The sequence below is a fragment of the Acipenser ruthenus genome, chromosome 16 (genome assembly GCF_902713425.1).
Source record: "Acipenser ruthenus chromosome 16, fAciRut3.2 maternal haplotype, whole genome shotgun sequence".
NCBI classification, from domain to species: domain Eukaryota; kingdom Metazoa; phylum Chordata; class Actinopteri; order Acipenseriformes; family Acipenseridae; genus Acipenser; species Acipenser ruthenus.
Window position 1 is genome coordinate 27,372,243 of NC_081204.1, and position 19,830 is coordinate 27,392,072.

The 19,830-nt window shown below is 36.9% G+C and overlaps 1 protein-coding gene across 2 annotated transcripts in view; it reads left to right on the forward strand.

The window, feature by feature from the left end:
- The first annotated feature begins 1,607 nt into the window (after positions 1-1,607).
- The window catches only part of LOC117412683 (FERM and PDZ domain-containing protein 3-like), an 86,275-nt gene continuing 68,052 nt past the window's right edge, over positions 1,608-19,830 (forward strand). For both annotated transcript variants that reach the window (XM_058989237.1, XM_058989239.1), the window contains exon 1: positions 1,608-2,499. The gene's annotated coding sequence lies outside the window, so the exon portion shown is untranslated. The remainder of the gene's footprint in view (positions 2,500-19,830) is intronic.

Genomic DNA, 19,830 nt, shown 5'->3' on the forward strand with positions numbered 1-19,830 from the left:
GCAATTGTAACTTTAATAAATGGCATGCAATGTCTGAAAATCACCATGACAACCACACCCCTCATAATTTACTCTCCTTCCTATTTTCTAAATGTTCTTTCTCCGTTGATTCCAAGCTCCTTCTCCTCCCAAACCGCCACCATGTTTCCTTCCATCAGTAAATTCTGTCAATTTGGCTTCTGTCATACAACTTATAATTCATTGATCTGATTATCTGTCCTTTTCAGAAAGATAAAGATGATAAATCCTGCTGTTCAGCATTCATTATACATTCAATAGCATTTCATGGATATCTGAAGAATGTATTGGGTCAACTGACTTTGTAGTAACAACTATAATGTAACACTTTGATTATTTAAATGATTACATTATTATGGTTTGGATACTGTGTAAGTCTATATTTCAGTATTTACTGTGTAGTCTATGGCTCGTGTTATAAAAGCTGTTTTCATTTCTCAATGACCTTTGAGGTCTTTAAATTTGATATATTTCATAAGTTAAAAAAAAAAAAAAAAAAACCTTGCTGTAGGTCAAAGTGCCAGTGAAGTATGTTAATTATAGCTACAGAAGCAGCTATCTGGACATCAAGCTGTGTGGCTATGGTACATTTTTTAATTATTCAGTATAACACCAACTGATTTTTAAATAATGGCTTTTGACGTCTATATCTTACTGTGAATAGAGGGTATCTAATTGATATGAGGAGACACAGACTACAATCCAACCAGTATGGAAAAGATGCTGAATGCTTGGGACATTTGTTCTTCATTTTATGGCAAATATGTGTTTTTGTGCCCTCCACGACTACTGCCAGATTGATAACGTGTAGTGACCATTGTAGAAACATTTTGGGGGGGGGGGGGGGGGAGTAAAATGAAGAACAAATACCCCACCCAGTCTTTCTGCAACACTGAACTTGTGACACTGTAAATCTTTTCAATGTGGAATAAAGATTTATTCAGAGATTCCAAGTTATTTAATAGCCAATGGGTAAGAGAAATGGGGGATAAGGAAATCAATTGCCACACCCTAATTGTTCTGCATTTTATATCTGCACCGATACTAGTTGGATGGCACTATGCAGTAAATGCAATGCTAGATACCACAACATATATGTACTAAACAGTGCTAGTAGATAGAGATTGGAGGTGTGAATAATATGTGCTGTATCTGGTTAGTGTCTGTTTATATTTCTACTGTTTGTTTATGGGTGTTGTACATTTGTGTATGAATACAAATGGCATGTGTACAGTATGTGTGTGTGTTTTTTGTGAATGTGTGTCTGCATGCATATTAGAGAAAAAGTGTGCACATTAGATTTTCAAAAGGATTTCCCTGGTAACAATTTCTTTGCCTTGGGAGATTTGACATTAAAATGATAGAGAATAGTTTCATTCAGGCTTTGAGTTGGGTATTCTGCTTAGTATGCACCCCCTGTCCCTGGAATAAGTCCTCAGTTCTTTATCAGACTAGGCTGTTTGCCTGGATCACTCTCTCTCTCTCTCTCTCTCTCTCTCTCTCTCTCTCTCTCTCTCTCTCTCTCTCTCTCTCTCTCTCCCCCCATTGCTCTCATTCTCACATTCAGTTTCAGCTTTACCTCAGTAGTAGGCTGCAGCTGACCGTGAACCAGACCCTCAAATAACTTGTGTCCAGAAAACACAATGAGTACTTACGTGATTAATAATTATGTATTTGTTTGTGGCCTGGGGCTGCCTCAGAAGAAATGCAGCTGTTTTGTTCCTCTTTGATTTATTTTTGTTTAGTAAGAACGGAGACCCTTCTGTTTTCTTCCTTTTCACGTCTGCTTTCATTCTACCAGCTTGATTGACGACGTTCGGTCTACTGGTTTAGGTGACCTGCACTCCAGAATATGAATAGCCCTGCTGACTGTGGAGGGATGCCCAGAGCTCTATGAGCAGAATTGAATATTCCCAGCTTGCCTGCCTGCCTGCCTGCCTGCTGCTGCTACATTCCGCAAGTGAACCCCCCCTGTTACAGGACCAGGACCCCCTCACCTGACAGCAGTCACAGCTCAGCTTGGGCTAACAAGAGACCCCCTTTCTTGAGTGATTGATGCAGATGGATGAAACAGAAAAAAAGCATCCCTTCTTTCTGTCTGCAAGTCTCCTTCCTGGTACAGTCAGGGTTACTTCAGCAAAGAAGAAAAACACAACAAACTTCCTGGCTGCAGTTTGAAACATTGGATCCAGCGCCAGGTGGGGATGTTGGAGTTTCATGTACTGTACGTCTGCTTCTGTCAGCTTGGTTTTTAAGAGGAGGATGCACAAGCCACTGAAGCCAGCCCCAGTCGAGGTGCTATGAGCTGAAAGGCAGGGATAGCAGCTGATTGCACTGCGGGCTCCTGTGACAGGGGTTACTGCTACAGGCTTTCCTAGCCCCTATCCCTCAGCAGGTCTCACAGATTGGTAGCTAATGGGAATGAGATGCTAACCTTTGATTCAACTGGCTAATGGATAGAGGAGCCCCCTGCATAGGCAGGTAAGGACAGTGATTGACCATCAGCTGATCGATTGCTTTTTTCTGTATATTTAATCAAGGATGGATAGTTTGGTTTGCAGTGCAAATTGCAAGGCAGTTTGCTTGTTTTTTTTTTTATTTGGTTTGTTTATTCCAGTCTTTACAATCAATGTTCCGTCAATATGTCAATGGAAAGCAAGCTGGGCTTTTATATACAGTATATATATATATATATATATATATATATATATATATATATATATATATATATATATATATATATATATATATACTCTTTTATAGGTAAGCTGCTGTTTTATTACTTCAACATACCATTGTACACATTATAGTTTGTTTATATACGTTTAATACTCTATGCTGGGTTGTTTATCAGTCTTTTATATTAAAAAGTGCTGTTCTAAAATCCATGAACAGTCCCCTTTTCTAAGCATGTTTAAAAACAAAGTGCTAGAGCAAGGCTTCAATTGGTTTCCTAAAAGTGGCTTTATCTGCATAAGAATTCATTACAATGATTACCCTGGGGTAAATGGGAATGCTGTTATCTATAGAAGGAAGGAACAGGACATCTTGTATATGCATGACTAGAAGGTCTGTCTGAACCTGTGTAGTTGTTTAAAGCTTTCCCCAAAAGGAATCTGATTAAAGAGAACTCATTTAATACAAGACACGGTTTTGTCAGCATGGCTTCTGCATATACTGGAGTGTCAGTGAAAGACAGAGAAAGAGGGTAAAATACTGCCTGGGAAAGAGAATTTGCACTGAACTAGCTACAGTCAGGGAACTGCAGGGTGCCTTGAGAACAGCTCCCAGCTACAGGTTGAGTGAAATGCGGGCAGGAGTAGCAAATGCGACCGAGTGTTTAAACAGCCTCCTATACTGTAAACATCTGAGCAGGGTAATAATGAATTGTGCCCGTCAGGTGTAAGAAATGTACTCACAAGTAGTTAGAAGGATTAAAGTATTGAGGGATTTAAATTCAAATTCTTGCTTTTTTATAGCATTTGTTCATTCACATCAGGCTCTGAATTTGAATTACTGATCACTTTAAAGAAGTGAACTGCTAAACAGATGAGCTATGCATAGATACAGTGCACAGGGAAAGCAGGCTGTTGGTAAGCTACACTTAAACTGGGTAAATATTTCCTCTTTGATTTCCAAACATGTCAGTCTGAAGCCATTAGCTCTGAGGGGTGGCAGCTCGTTTTATAAGCCAGGGGTCGACAAAGGTACCTGGAAACCAGAGATGATTTATAAAAACTGAAATACAATTTGCCAAACTTAAACCTGAAGAGAGCAACAGATTTACACCCAAAAATAGGACTTTTGTGTTTCCATCTTTTTAAGCATTCTCCCTTTTGAAAGCCCCAGACTGATTCAGCGGTCAATAAACACTGCAGCTGTGTTCTGCTAGCTTTATTTATGTGTCTAAGTAAAGTTATTAATTGTGTGATGCATGTACTACCTGCTCATGACAAATTGACAGATTTCCCAGACATCCTGTGTAATACATCTAAATTGGGGAGAAAATCTCACTGTAGTAGTAGGCAATTCTGAGTCAAGTTCATTTAATGTTATTGTAGCTCCCAAAACAATTCAAACACCTATTATCCACTTCCATCTCAAATGTGCAGTTTGAAAAGAAACACATTTTATACTAAACACACAGTTTGTATATTTTTACTACATTAGTTTAAAGAAATCTGTTTCCTAGCTTTCAATAGTGTTAAACTTCCTGGTCATTTCAGAGGGTGAAAATGTCTCCACCTTTTCAATTGCTTATCTGCAGTCATTAACAAACCAGCTGTTTCCCCTATTGACTGACATGCTTTCAGCCTGTAACATGTTTTGACCCACAAGCCACTGCAGTGTTAAAATGATTTAGGAAGTGAAGCAGCAACAGACTTTCTGAGATTGAGACATGGAAACTGAGAACTTTCTTTAACCTAGTGGACTGCTAGATATCAGGATTACAATGGTGTTAATTGTGTTACCTACATTAAGTTCTGCTAGCAATTACATGGGACCTAAAACTTATTTTAGTTGTGGCTTGATTTGAACCAAGACCCCAGAGGTGAAAAGAGTGGAGTACTAATGCCTCTAACCAACTGTTCTACTGTAAAGGTGACTCCAGTGACTGTAGTTTATCAGTCAATTTTACCCTCTGAAGAAAGCAAACAAGACCATATTTGAACACCTTAGTGTAAAGTGAATTGGTTGACAAGGGAATCAAGGAGAGTGGCTTTGAACACTCCGAGCCAACGCTTGTTAGCCAATGGGATTGCTCCCATCACTCTTTCCATTTTATAAAGCTAGCTGATGGCTGTGGGGAAAAAAATGTTGCCCATCTTGAAGGACGTCAATCATGCCTACAGTATTCACCCATTGAAAATAGGTGTAACTTTTGAATAACTGTTTTACAAAGCAGATCTAACACTGTTATTGGTTTGCTGGAACGCAGCTTTAAATATACTTTGATTAATGTTTGACACAGGAGACACTGAGAGGAGGCATACATCACAATATAGACAGATGACAGCACAATAAAAAACGTAATGAATTAAAAGAGTAGATTACACCAATTAGATACAAGAGCAATTCAATGCTGCAAGATAGCTTTATTCCGATCTTGAAAATACTTATGCACTCCACCTAGAAAGACAGGTGAAAGCAGGGGCATTTATTCCAGTGGGCTGTAGCAGAACTCGTTTTTAGAAGATCACCAAAGCCTGTTAGAGAGTGTATTCTGACTTCTGGCAGACAAAGGGAATGCTTAACGTTTGCAGCATGGAACTGCTGAGTCCTGTAGCTCTGTTTCAAAAGGGTGATGAAGGGAAGAAACTAAAAGAAGTTGACAAAGAGAATGAACTAAAACTGCATTAGAAAAAGATATATAAACTCCTGCTGATGAAAGCCCAGGGTCACAAAAACTGCCAAGCGTCTTCTTAGTCATAGTCTCTTGCAAATAAAATAAATCCTTTACAATCTATAGTATTCTCTTGTATATGAATGGGTAGTATTTGGGTGTATGACTGATTGGAAAACTGAATCTTATAGGAATGGAATTACAATAGTAATGGAAGGGTTTCATACTATGAAATGACAGCACAATGTCAGCTTCAATGGCAGCTACCGAACAATGTTATGAATCAGTAGAATTATATTGTTACATTTTCTTATGTGCTATCACAATGATATGAACTGCTACATGCTGGTAATCCATTGCAGTGACAATATACTAGAGAATTAGGACCGCAGTGCAATATTTATTCCAAATCCATGAAATGGATTTGTAAGTATCTAAAGGGTCTCCAAAACTTATCTGCAATAAAGTGGTCACCAGTACAAGTATAAGTAAAAGTGGTCAACTTGAACTTTACAAAGAGGTGGCAAGCAATAACCTGGTGACACTTTATAGATGTACACCACCTTGTGAATTCGGGTTGAAGGTTATGGGTTAAGATGAAGAAGAGTGAAACACATTACAACTCATTAGATGTGTATGGGGAAAGCAAGCCCCTGCCATCTGTCAAAACTGCGTATCCTTATCTACGACAATATATTTTCTATAATGCATATATGATGAAACTAAAGTATACAGCTATGGCCAAATGTTTTGCATCACCTAGAATTTTAGGATTGAGACATAGTTAAAAAAAAAAAAAAAAAACTATATGAAAATATTTAACATTGTGTAATCAAAGAAACTACCAAATGTTATCGCAAAAGTCTTCCGGAAGCCATAATAGTAGTATAGTATTTCATGTTAGATTTTGAAATGTCACATTTTTCAATTTTTGTCAGTTTTCTGTTAAGTATATGGAAAACTACAAAGTGGTATGCAATTCAATATGTCAACATAACATTATTCAGCAGGTTTCAGTTGACTTTATGAAGCAAGATTGGCTAATTCTGTAGAGTGATGCACAGCATTTGGCCATAGCTGTATGTACAAACCAAAAAATACATTTAACAATTCTACCTAATTAAAATATGGAGAATTATGGAATAGAAATAGAGAATACAATGAGTACAATAAGTGTAAAACAAGAAGAGTGTGGTGCATAATCCGGGCGTGCTTTATAGATATTTATTAGTTCCTGATCCCATGATAACTTTTCTGATGACATTTTCAACACTCCACCCCATCCTCCATCTACACCCTACTGGGCTATTAATTTGAGAGTTTTGGTCAAATTACTGACTGAAATAAACACGACGTCTGAAAGGCTCGTTATATCAGGATATGTTTGTCTAGTTAATGTAACTCTCATTTCCATGGAAACCTACCAGACCGAACAAGAATAATAAGAGTACCAAGGACGAGAGCCCTCCTCCACAACTCAGCAAACCGGAGGCGTCAAAAGAGTAGCAGCACTCTGCACTAAGTGCAAAGGAAATACAAAGGCAGCTTTAGGCATTGGTAGACAATTTGTAGACTACAGTGGTTACAATTTGTTTTGACATACGATTACAATGGAATGAACTAATACACACGGATAATCTATGGGACCATATCAGTACCAGTGTATCAGTACCACTGTTGCCATACTGTAGATGACATTGTTTTGATCTGTGAAGGAGGTTTGCTCCAGGGTAATTTACAGGCCTGATAGGCCTGAAAAGTCTGGACCTCCGCAGTAATAATTCTACTTAACACTTGCAGTTCCATCTTGCTTACTGAAACCGTGGGACAAGTACATTAAATAGTAATAAATATTTCTTCACTGGTGTTCAGAACTAAAGACAGTGGGGAATTCTGATACCAACTGACCAACATGGGTGTGAAAAGCTGTTCAGTCGTGATGCACCTTTAAGAGATGTTTTATAATTAAGAAAACTACCATTAAATGAAAACTTTTCTTATGAGGGCAGTAAAAGGGATATACAAGTCAATTAGATATATTAATTGTTTTTCTAAACCTTACTTATTATATATATATATATATATATATATATATATATATATATATATATATATATATATATATATTGTTACTCTAAGCACTATAAAAATGTAATCATTGCTCTTTTATGAGAATTTCAATGTTTTGTAATCAGAGTTTGCTGCACAATTCCAGTTATAAACTAGGATTAAACTGGCTCATGTAATTACTGTTGTGCATCTTGGTATAGGAGATTTCTTACATTGGAATCAGCAATGGAAGGGGAGGAGCTAGCAGCACTTGGTAAAGTCAGGGACAATGTAGGATGGGGGCAATGTAAACACCCCCTGAAATCATCACTGATGTACTTCAATCCTGACAACCCTTAGTAGCCAGTCCTTTGCCACGTAGCTGAAATTTGTGCCATATTGATGTTGACCCCGGCTGAGGTCATTTTTAAGCTGTTTACACATGCTCAAAGCCTGCATATGCATTAGAGTATCTTTTTAGGAGGTGTGAATGATGCTGTCTTAAAGTCTGGCCAGAGGCCACTTTAGAGCCATCCTGCCTGCTGGCTCATGGAGAGGCCCGTAATGGAGAAACACCTCCAATGTCAGTGTCACACAGCCGTTGCCCTGGGAACACAAAGTGTAAACACTGTGAGCTGCAACAGCTGTCCCGCAAGACTTCAAGGCTATGCCATTTTTAGTTAAATATTTGTATTGGCTTTTCTTGTCAGTATTACTCATGCACAGCATCCTGAACAACTAACACTGACAAAAGGCTACTGCTAGCAAAAAAAATACACTTGTAAATACAAAACTTTTGGCCATAGCTGTACATTAAGCTTCCTCAGAGAATTTCAAGAAAGTTCAGTCATAGAAAAATTTCCATCAGCCAATGTGTTAGGCATATATAAGCAGACCTGTCAACTCTCCCGTATTCACCAGGGGGTCTTCTGTATTTTGGACCCTTCTCCTGGACATCTCCTGGGACAGATTTTCTCCCGTATTCTACTGTTAAACCCCCTCATGTCAGCAAACCTTTAATGTCTACAAAATCCATGGCCAGTGTGTGATTACTGCAATCCCTGTCTGTACATAGCAGGATTTATGACCCAGGTGAGTCCAGTGGCAGGTATGCATTCAGTGCACGAGGCAAATTCACATACTTAGCCACGCACCTGCACCCCCCCCCCCCTTCCCCCCGATTTTTTATTTTCAAGAGTTGACAGGTATGAGATTTCAGTTTAGAAAAGCTCCCGTACTTTGAAAACTCAATGTTGACAGGTATGTATAAGTGAGCTATCATTTCACTTTTCACATAAAGGAGAATCGCTGTAGGTTAGAAGCTAATTATGCTGTTAACAATGGAGTCGTTCCCCCTTCCTTTGCTAACCTTCATAGTAAACTCAGGCTTTATGATCTAACACATTAACTTTCACTGTGTTGTGAGATCATGTTTGTGTGAAGCTGTTTCTATTCTCCTCTTAAGGGTTGTTTCTGTGCTGCATGTGCTGTGTTTTGTATCACACATATACAAGTCAACGTTCTTGAAGAAAGCAGAAGTTTGTTAACCTTCAACACTGGTATAAAAATAGTCTTACAAATAAGGGTTGTGAATAAGCAATGGGATTAATTACTCCAGTGTATCCTACCCAAGCGTGAAATTAAATAAAAACAGAGCCTGTTATGTAATGTCCTTCATTTTACATTGAGTCGCAGTTCTAAAATGTGAGGTAGTATGTGATGGTCTAGGCTTTGTTTGGGTGGCTGTTTTCCTTAACACTAAAGACTAAAAGTGTATTCATTAATCAAGTCTTACCTTGAATGCGTTGCTTTTAGTAAATTATATTTAAAAAATGACTTGTCATGAAAAGGATCTTATCAGCTTGCCCTAATTATAATTATTGATTAAACACACATTTTAAAACTAGAAATGTGCTTTTTTATTAACAAAAACAAAGCATCCCTGGGGGTATAATGTATATAGAATGTCAGCACTAATTGAATAGCATGTAAACGTCATGTAAAATGGATATGTGAAAGAGTGTGTCCTTTGACTATAAAGTAATATGAGTACTCCATACAAGATTGCACAAAGTAAGATTTACTAAATTATTTGTATTGATATTTAGGCCTACATTCTCAAAGCATGGTCATTAGCATTTTTTTTTAATTAAAAAAACACAAATAAACAAATAAGCTGCTTAATTTATGGGGTTATAGCAGAGTTAGGTTGTTTGTCTTCTAAGAGCAATTTGGAGTAATTTGTTTGAGAATCTGTGCACTTCTTTTTTAAGCCTTTAAAAGGAGGATGTTTAGCATCATTATTAAGGTTTATTAATGATTTGCAATTTGTTTCTTTTTTTATAAAGCATAGACAAAAGCTTTGAGTTATTCTAGACGCTTTATTGTGTATTGACATGCGTGGGTCTAAAATAGCAGACTCAAATGACTAAAAGGATTAATACATTCGTGTTTGGAGAAAGGGTTATTGGGCCATTGCGGCTTCAATTCCTTGTGCACTTGTGCAAAAACCATGGGATCGATCTCTCTGGGGAAGCTCTTAGTAAATGGAGCGAAACAGAGATCAAAAGTAAACCAAACTGAATCTCACTTTTAATGCTACAAATGCAATATACATAAACAGAATATTTTCTTTGATTAAAATAAAAAAATAAAAATACTATTTTCCCTCAATATTTCATTAGAAATTTATATTAACTTTTTTTCAAAATCCCTTTTTGGAATGTGTTTGCCTTTGCTGAACGCTTGTCTTCTTTCTATTCCTTAATTATGCTTCGGATACCACACCTTGAAAACACTATGTAACACAATTTTTGTTCCTGGGTAGTAAGTGTTATTTCCTAATTGCTTATGCCTCAAAAGTATAGAAAATTGCTATTATTCCCCACAAACTTTGCTTTTGTGACCAGGACAGTGATATTTTGAAATTTACCTATTTCCAATGAGAAAACGGGCGAATTTGTGTCTTTTCGTTCACATAAAGTCAGAAAAAAACAACATATGAATCCAAATTAACATGTATTTATACTAAAGTAATACAAAAATTACTACAAAAGATTTAGAAGTGAGTAGTCTTTTTGGTTGGGGTAGTATGGGTTTCTCTCCTCAGCTCCACCTCTGAAATTGTCATCTGGATCTACAACGTCTTCCTCGCTCTCTGACTTGCTGCTCTCTTCTAAAGACGGCTGCTCTCTCTCCGGAGGAGTGGGTACGGGGCAATGGATGAAGGAAGGTCCGGATACGTGATAGCAGGTGCATTCTTGCCAGTCCAACGTTTGGAAGGGTCCATCATGCAGAAGTAGCAGTTGCTTGAGTGGTCAGTGGGTTCCCGCCAAATTCTTGGGATAGCGAACTTCATGGCTCTCTTTTCCCCTCTGTACCATCCAACAAAAATACCATTTATTTCACCCATGACTAATGTGTAAGAGATTCTCGCAACATTTTTCATATATGATATATTTTTTCAATAACATAGAAAATTGTAAAACATTTTAAAATTAAAAACTTTTACAATTTTAAAAATTTTAACATATTTTATAACATAGAATTCCGAGCAACAATTGTCCATCTTACCTTCCAGAGTTTTTTTGCAGTGCTCGCAGGTGAAATGAGGTGCCCAGGGTTTGTCTTGATCCCCGACAGGCATGCCGAAATATGCCTTGTAGGCCTCACACATCTTAGCAGATGCTTCCACGGAGTACTTTTTCGCTCTTGTCTTGATAAATTGGCCGCAGACATAGCAAAATGCGTCTGCCGGATGCTTGTAGTCTCTTGATGCCATCTCAGAAAAATGCAGATATGTATCCACTTAGGCAGCTGGAACTAAACTGAACTGGTGGGCTTAAGGCCCCTGTATTTATACTACTATTTATATTACTGGAAAGTTCTAGAAAGTTCTAGATGTTACTCCAAGTTTACTCAGCACTGAATCTATGTGGAATGTTCTGGAAAATAGGTAAATTTCAAAATATCACTGTCCTGGTCACAAAAGCAAAGTTTGTGGGGAATAATAGCCATTTTCTATACTTTTGAGGCATAAGCAATTAGGAAATAACACTTACTACCCAGGAACAAAAAAAATTGTTACACGGTGAAATCGAGTGATGCGAGCTATTTCACTCAATGTTTTTCCTTCTTTATGCAAATCAAGGTTGTTATAATAGTAGAAAACACTAGAGTTGGAGGCTTTGAGCAAATTGTTGATGCTCATAAGGCATCAGAGAAGAATTCAACAGGTCTAAGACTTTTGCATAGCAGTGTGTATATATATATATATATATATATATATATATATATATATATATATATATAGATAGATAGATAGATAGATAGATAGATAGATATATAGATATAGATATAGATATAGATATTATAGATATATAGTGCCTATCCATACAGTATTTAAAAAATAAATAGAGGCTACATAATTAACATTCATTGACTACTGTAGCATATATTTTGAGTATATATTTTTATAACAAGTACAGTGTCAGGAAAATAATACATTTTAAACCTCAATTAAACAACTGAATTGAGAGGATTACTTTCTTCAGATTAAGCTCCACATTTCCTTTGCAACTTGATGTAATTTGGAACAATAAAATCCCCAAATGAGTTCTGGTAAAAAAATTAAAATCACTCAGCAGCATTGACTACGGAAAGGTTATTGAATGCTGTATCTCTCAACATTTCCATCCTCGTCCTCATTTGTGGAATAATTACAGTACTCCTTGAACAGTCATGGAGTATCCTCAACACAGCACACATGGCAGTAAATAATGTTTTGTGATAAAACATGTAATTTTCAACAGTGGAGATAAAACCATTTAACTCGATACATAGGTGGATATGGAACTGTTGTCATCGGGTACCATAGTTATTTATATAGGTAAGGGTGGCCAAATTATGAAAGGGGAAAGTAACAAAAATTAAACTGTCAAAGTCATTGCATGACAAAGCTCAATTGAAAAAAACAACTGTGAAACAAGACAAAGCTCAACACTCAAACTGATTTAATATATGCCAAACTGAAAATGTTCAACACACCAATCGAATAAATATATGCCAAATTTACAAAGCTCAATAATTAAAACAGAAACTCGGAATCTAAAATTAATAAAAACAGTTTGAGTGTTTGAGCTTTGTCTGTCTGACAGTTATCAATTCAATTAAGCGTTGAGATTTTTCATTAATGTTTGATGCACTAAATTTCACAATTTCATTTTTGGAACTTAATCAGAATGCTTAGCAAAAAATATACAATTCATTACCATTTAACATTTTAAGACATTGACCATAGGCCACAAAGTCAACACCCATGGTAGAAGAAAGATCTGAACAGCTTGCATCCATTAAAATGCACATCGACACTAACTGTATCATCTCACTCAGAACCAGACCTTGGCTAGTCAGGGATTCTGTGACCAGAAACCTTAAAAAAAAATAAAATAAATAAAAATAAATGCAAGTAATATTTATAGCAGTACCTTTCAACCAATCAATGTATTTAGCAGTCTTGCTGGTATTTACTGTATTATGTTAGAGGAGTGTGTGCTTCTGGCAGGCAGTGTTTTCTTTGGCTTTAGGTTAAAAATCAATACAATGTAGTACATTTTAGTTCATTTTAAAAGGTGAACAGATTTTTTTTCTGTTTTTTTACTGACATAGAGATTGTATATGATGACTACTTGTAAAACCTAGAAGAATTTACAGGATCCTCTTATCTAAACAACAACAAAGGGTTTCTTTTTGTGAAACTTGTTAACAGGACTGTCTGAATATGTCCTTAAAATATATAATCTTTTGAGACTGCAAAGGTCTACAGAAGCAAAGTATATACCGAAGGTTATGAAAGCTCCTCTTAAAATTAATTCATAGCTCAGGACTCTGGATAATAACATGCTGTTCAGTTATAGTGTTGTCATAGCAGTTTACTGTTGTGGTGATAAAATAGTTTACGCCTGTGGGTGTTAACAAAGCAAAATTGTTTTCTATTGACAGGCAGATGGTGAGAAAAAAAACACATCACAAGCACCAGACAGCAAAGGTTCACTTATTTCAAGGGGCAAATCGAATCACAAGTTTAAACATAGGTATATAAAAGGGCAGTGTTTTGTGATACACTGTCAGTAAGATGAGGTTAAAAGCTCTATAACCACCAATGCAGGTGTGCCTAGTTGTTTTGCATATTGGTCAAGACGCTTGCTTGCGTTGTGCATGGTTACTTCTTTGTGTCCAGCCTCTGCCCTGTTACACTGTATACAAAAATAATATTAAGCATGCCGACTATTTCTTTATTAAATAAGTGAAGATTAGTAACTAGGGGTATTGTGTACATGGGTCACAGTACCAAAGAATCTATTGTCAACCACAACCTCCAAACCATAAGCCAATGACAATAATAACTGAGCCTGATATCGATCTCTTCTCTGGTGTAGCCTGTGTCAGCCTTACTCCCTGCCCCCCACATGCTAGAGTGAAATGAGAAGCAGGTCAGAGTTAGAATTTATCGTTTAAGTGGAGATATTGATCCCTCTGTGTGCTAGTGTTGTTATCGATATAAACAGGCACAGTGTGATGGTCATATTAATAGCGTTCAGGACTGAATTAGTGACTTACAGATTAAAAAACTAGACTGGTGCTTCACAACACATCTTCACCATGCGTCTACATGTCTGGGACATGATGCAGCATCTCTATCTATGCATTACCTTTAAAAACAACTAGCAGAGTAATTGCTGTTCAGTCAGTAGTGTAGCAGGATTCACACATTCACAATCACAGAGAGACACACACACATACAGACTCTAACAGAGTAACTCATCTTTTGGCTTAGCGCTGCAGTAAGAAAGCAGGTTCAGGTCTCTACTCAACATCAAGGGCTGTATTTCCCAGTAAGACTTTAGTGCAGTATGGCTAGTGGGAATCATCCAAGAGGTTTGGGAGTTGTCTGTGTATCTTATATTCATTTAAATCTACTCTGTAGGTGCTACTGTACAACAACTTTGTAAAAAAAGGGTGTTATTTGTTTTAAGGGAATAATCAAACTTGACAGAGAGAACAGTAAAACACAGCCCCGAGTGTTTGGTCTCCATCATCTGGAAACCAAAAAGTGACAAGACTGCTAGGCTAATGTCACCGCACATTCCACTTGAGGAGTTTCTAGAACACATTTTTTGGATATGATTCTGTTACAAGATTAAAGATAGATCATAAAGGTTTTGCAGTACTTATCAAGGGGATTAAAGACAATGATTTAATCTACATTTTAAACCCAGCATTCAAAATGTTTCCTTGTGTGTGCTGTATGTTTCCTTTTTTTCAAGAATAAGGAAACATGCTTCCCAGAGTTTGAGAAGCCTTTTTTTTTTTTTTTTGGCCATTCAGAAGAGATTCCGTAAGCATGTCACCCATTTGTCATGTACTGATGAAAGATGCCAACTCTCACTGAAGAGGAGAGGGTTACACAGCTGCTAAAATCTTATTTTATTGCTCAACCAAACAGTGGAGAATCTAAATGCCAGCTCTATTTCACTCTATATTAATCCAGCTGCCGCTTCCTCCCAGGCGTGATTTATTGTCCTACATTACTTTACTCAATAAAAATACAATGAAATAAAAATATGCCGATCTGTGTATGTGTTAGGTGAGCACCGATAAATTATATATGTAGGTGTAAAGTTCATTCATATTGAGCAGATATTCATTTAGTTTGAATTAGCCCAAGGACATGTGTCTATGTGTCTTTTTTATTTAAGCTGATTAAATACATGCCCGAAAACAAGCTACTTTATCAAGCTGTTGTCCACAAATATGAAGATGAAAGATTTTTGTACACACTATTGTATTGTATAATATAGTTTAAACATGAACAGGTTTCCCCTAGCAACAGCTTTGTTTAAGCATTATTGCAGGATATTTATTTACCCAGCAGAGCAATACAGCATAATTTTTAAGTAACAAATGACAGCATCCATACTAGCAATAGATTATAAAGCTACCATGGGTATCCTTGTGGCACTGGTTGAAAATGACGCTGTCATTGTTCTGGAGAGATACTTTACCATTCCTAAAGGATTATTGTCTATAATCCAGGGGAGGTCAGGGTGGCAATCTGTGTGTACCTAGTGGTTCACCTACTAAAGGCACTGGACCTTACAATCTGCAGTGACACCTGTGCTCCAGTTACAGCCTCCCTCGGTCCTATAAGTGACATGGGACAAATTCATAAAAATTGCAAATTGCACAAACGGTCCTTTTGATCTTACTGGGCAGTGCAATAATGGAGGACATCTCTGCATCAGTGGGTTGGCCAGTAATTATGCATAACTGGCCTCAGAATTTCTCTCCAACATATCCTTGTCCGGGGCTTCTCCTGTGGTTATGTGTTTCATTTTTACACCAAACTACCACTGAAAAAAGTTGGAAAATGACCCATTTGTGGGAACTAGCCATTATCCTTATCTGAATATAAGGCCCATCACTAGAGAGGTGCCCCTCCACCTTTTTAATTTGGATGTTATGGCTAAGTAGTTACCCACTGAATAACTTGCTTCCCGTGGAGGCGTATCTTAAATTCTGAACAGCGAATTGGGGTTGGCCTGACAGGACAACTGTATAACTCTGTTATACTCTCCTTGGTGTAAATTATGAATACTACTGAGCTGTGATATTTTCTTGCACACAGAGGCCAGGTACGCATAATTACAAGCCATTCCCGGATTGTCAGGACCTACAGGTGCTAAGCTACTCACACTAAGTATTGAAATAACACAAGTGCTGAGGGTTACATCCAAAACTAACTGTATGAACAGTGGCAATGTTCATTATACGTTATATGACACATGGAATCTCTTGACAGTAAATGGGATTGGATTGGCGAATGACTAATTCAGTTGAAGCCAAGCTTAAGCCAAACTTGTTTTTATTAAAAAACAGGACCTTCAAACAAAAGAGACTAAAGCACAAATCATAATAGAAAAGACACTGAGTGTACTTGGAGACAACTTTTCCCACACAAGTAAAAAATCCTCAACTTGGTCTCAGATCTGATTCACTCAGGATCACTATTATCTCCTTGCACACTCAATTCGTCCTGTAGTTATCACTTCATTATGTCAGTGGATGGAAAACCGAAAAGCAAGGAACCAGAAGCTTTACTGTACAGCTATGGCCAAACGTTTTGCATCACCCTATAGGATTATCTGATTTTGCTTCATATTGAATAACATACCGTTTTGTAGTTTTACATATACTTCACGAAAAACTGACAAAAAGTGAAAAATTTGACATTTTGAAATCTAACATTAAATACTGTACTACTATTATGGCTTCCAGTAGACTTTTGCAATATAATTTTGAAGTTTTTTTCATGACATGATATTAAATAAAATATCTAAATTATGTTCATATAGTGTTTTTTTTTTATTTTTTATTATGTCTCAATCCTAAAATTCTAGGTAATGCTAAACTTTTGGCCACAGCCTAATACCATATTATCTGGGCTACACACCACAACAATATCAAAGGTGAAAATAATCTATTACTATTACTTTTCCTAGCAGAACAATAAAAACCTTAAATGCATCAACAATAAAAAAATAAAGCAGAAATGAATTGCAAATTAAAGATCTCCACTGACATATGATTCAATAACATCCTCTGCTTTGGGATTTACCACAATTACAGGCCTTTGACTCAGGCTCAATACTGCCAGAAAACATTCTTTTTATCTCTTCTAATGCCCTCTGACAGGGGTATTATTGTTTATGCAGATTACTTCGATGAAAAAACACACACAGTGGAGAAAAGACATATCCAGAACCTGCAAACCCTCATGTGACTTCGAAAGGCTGCTATTTTCCAGTAATGCAGATATGTATCTCAATGAATCTTCTCTCTTCAGTTCAATAATATCCTACTGTCAACACCAATCTCCTTAACAGCATCTACAAGTACTACTAGTATACTGTGCATTCAGTGTCATCCTCAATGTTGCATTCTACAGCAGTGCACTTCACATGTGCAATGTTTTTTTTTAGGTCTTGGGGTCTTTCAATTAATTTAACACAGTAACATACTAGAGGTATAGTGCATGTATGTGTTATCCACCTGAGGTGGGCTTGTTCTAGTACAGTCCCCAGCCCTGCTAAACTGCACTAGCATTAAGAGGATCTCTGCTCATGTGATAAATTTCTCTTAAATTAATATAAAAAAGGGAGCCACTGATTCGATGTGGCGCTTTTACAGCCTCTAATTGATGACTACACTGTGAAGGCCTATTCCAGTAGCATGCCGACGTTTTAGTGGCAACATAAAAAAAGCAATTTGCATTTCTGACTAATGCCAACAGGCAATGCTGCCTGATTACGAAGCTTCATATAGTTCCCGAAAATGCGTTTGGCTAGACCTGACAGTCCTTAAGATTAAACTGTTTATGAAATTCTGCAACTAATTAAATTTTGCTTTAAAACATGAAATGATAAATCAATTTAAAGCATGTATAAAATAGGGGATAATAAAGCACTGTAGGCTTACTTTCAAAGAGAACAAGTAGCGATAAGTCCTTCCTTTGGGATGTAAATAGAACTTCAAAACTACAACAAAGCCTTTGCCTCCAAACTGATACTGAGATAATGAGGAGCTGCAGGTTGTCGATCACCATCCGGCCATCAATTGTGTTAGTACATTACTTATTTACTAATTTAATGTTAGTAAAAACTTGTAGGCCCATCAAAATCATTTCCTGGTATCTTCAGTATCCATTACACAAATTCACACACAATATGATTGATTAATATGTCTACTTTTAATTTGAATTATCTTCTATTAATCCTCAACACTAACACAAGTCAGTTTTGAAATAAACATTTGAATACGTTGTTTTAAAGCTTACGTTTACATGGTTTCAAAAGCACAGCATCAGGAGGGACGCTCATAAGATCCCCAAGGTTAAAAAAGAACCTCCCATTGTTTTTATATTATTTTATTATAATTCTTCTAATATTGTGAGTGTGTGGGTGTATTTTGAGTTACAGCATTCCCCAGATCCAAGTAGCAGAGAAAGAGAACATTCATGTTAAGCTGTTGCTTGAGCATTAATAAAACAAAGCACATCATTGCCACTGTGGGTATGACTGCCAGCTCTTTTAGCCTGGTTTAAAATGTAATAAGTTTGGCTCATTTTCTTCGAGACATCCTGGGGCAACAGCAAGCCTCTTTTGGGTAGGAATGCATGAATAAACATGCTAAAAGCATCCTCTTTAAAAATGTATACATATTTACAATCTCCTGGGCTGTACTGGTCTAGTCTGCTCTCAACCTTAGCTCACTGGTGGACATAAAATACAAAAAAGTTCAAAAATACATGTACAGTATAGTGATGTACTAACCAAAAAGCAAAACAGCAGCATCACTAATCACAGCTGTCATGCAGATTTACACCCCCATTGTTATCTAGGTATTTCTGCATGTGAAATTCTCGCCAGCTTTCTTGGTTTCACCCGGCTTGAACTTCAGAATCATATTCAATCACAGGATCCTCCTTCGCTCCTTCCCTGCCGCTAGGCACAGCTTGCAAGAGGGCGAACTACTAGTGGTGGATAATGATGAGATGCCCAGTGAGTTGTTCCGAGATGTTGGAGATGGAGGAGATGCCCAGCTGAGTTGTCAAGAAAATGCATTTGTACTTATCAATGAAGAGCAGTAGTGGTGGCATTTCCCTAACTCTGCTTACAGTACCTTAAGAAGTTCCACTAAACAACCCTAGCATGTAGGAATCTGTAGATTAGCTATTCCATATTTAAGTAAAATTGTAACTCATTTAAAATGTGTGCTTCTTAATGCATTTAAAACTATATAATATATATATATATATATATATATATATATATATATATATAGTGTAAACGAAACGAGCCTTGCGGCTCAGGTTCGTTTCGCCCTTTAAAATACTGACCCCGACACAGAAATGGAGGGTTTTGAAAGCGCTTGCACGCTAAGATTTTTAATAAAGCAAAATAAACAAAACAGAACACAAAAACAAAATAAACACCTAGCTCTAATGAGCACTAACTAAACACAATACAGGAACCTCACTATAAAACAGGACAAGTAAGCTGTTAACCTGTAACACACCAAAACAAAAAAAAACAAAACACACAGTTTTTAAACCACTAACACCAAAAAGGTTTTACACAGTACCTTTATCTTTGTACGCTTGCGCGCACTAACAAGCAGGCTTTCTATACACACCAGCCCTGAACAGACTGGCTGCTTCCTTTATATACCCTGCATCTGGCTCTAATTTACAATGATCACCTGGTGCAGGGGATAATTAATAATAAAACAATTAACAATTCTAATTAAACCATTAAACAAAACAACTAAATTAAACCCATTTGCACATGGTTTTCTTCAGC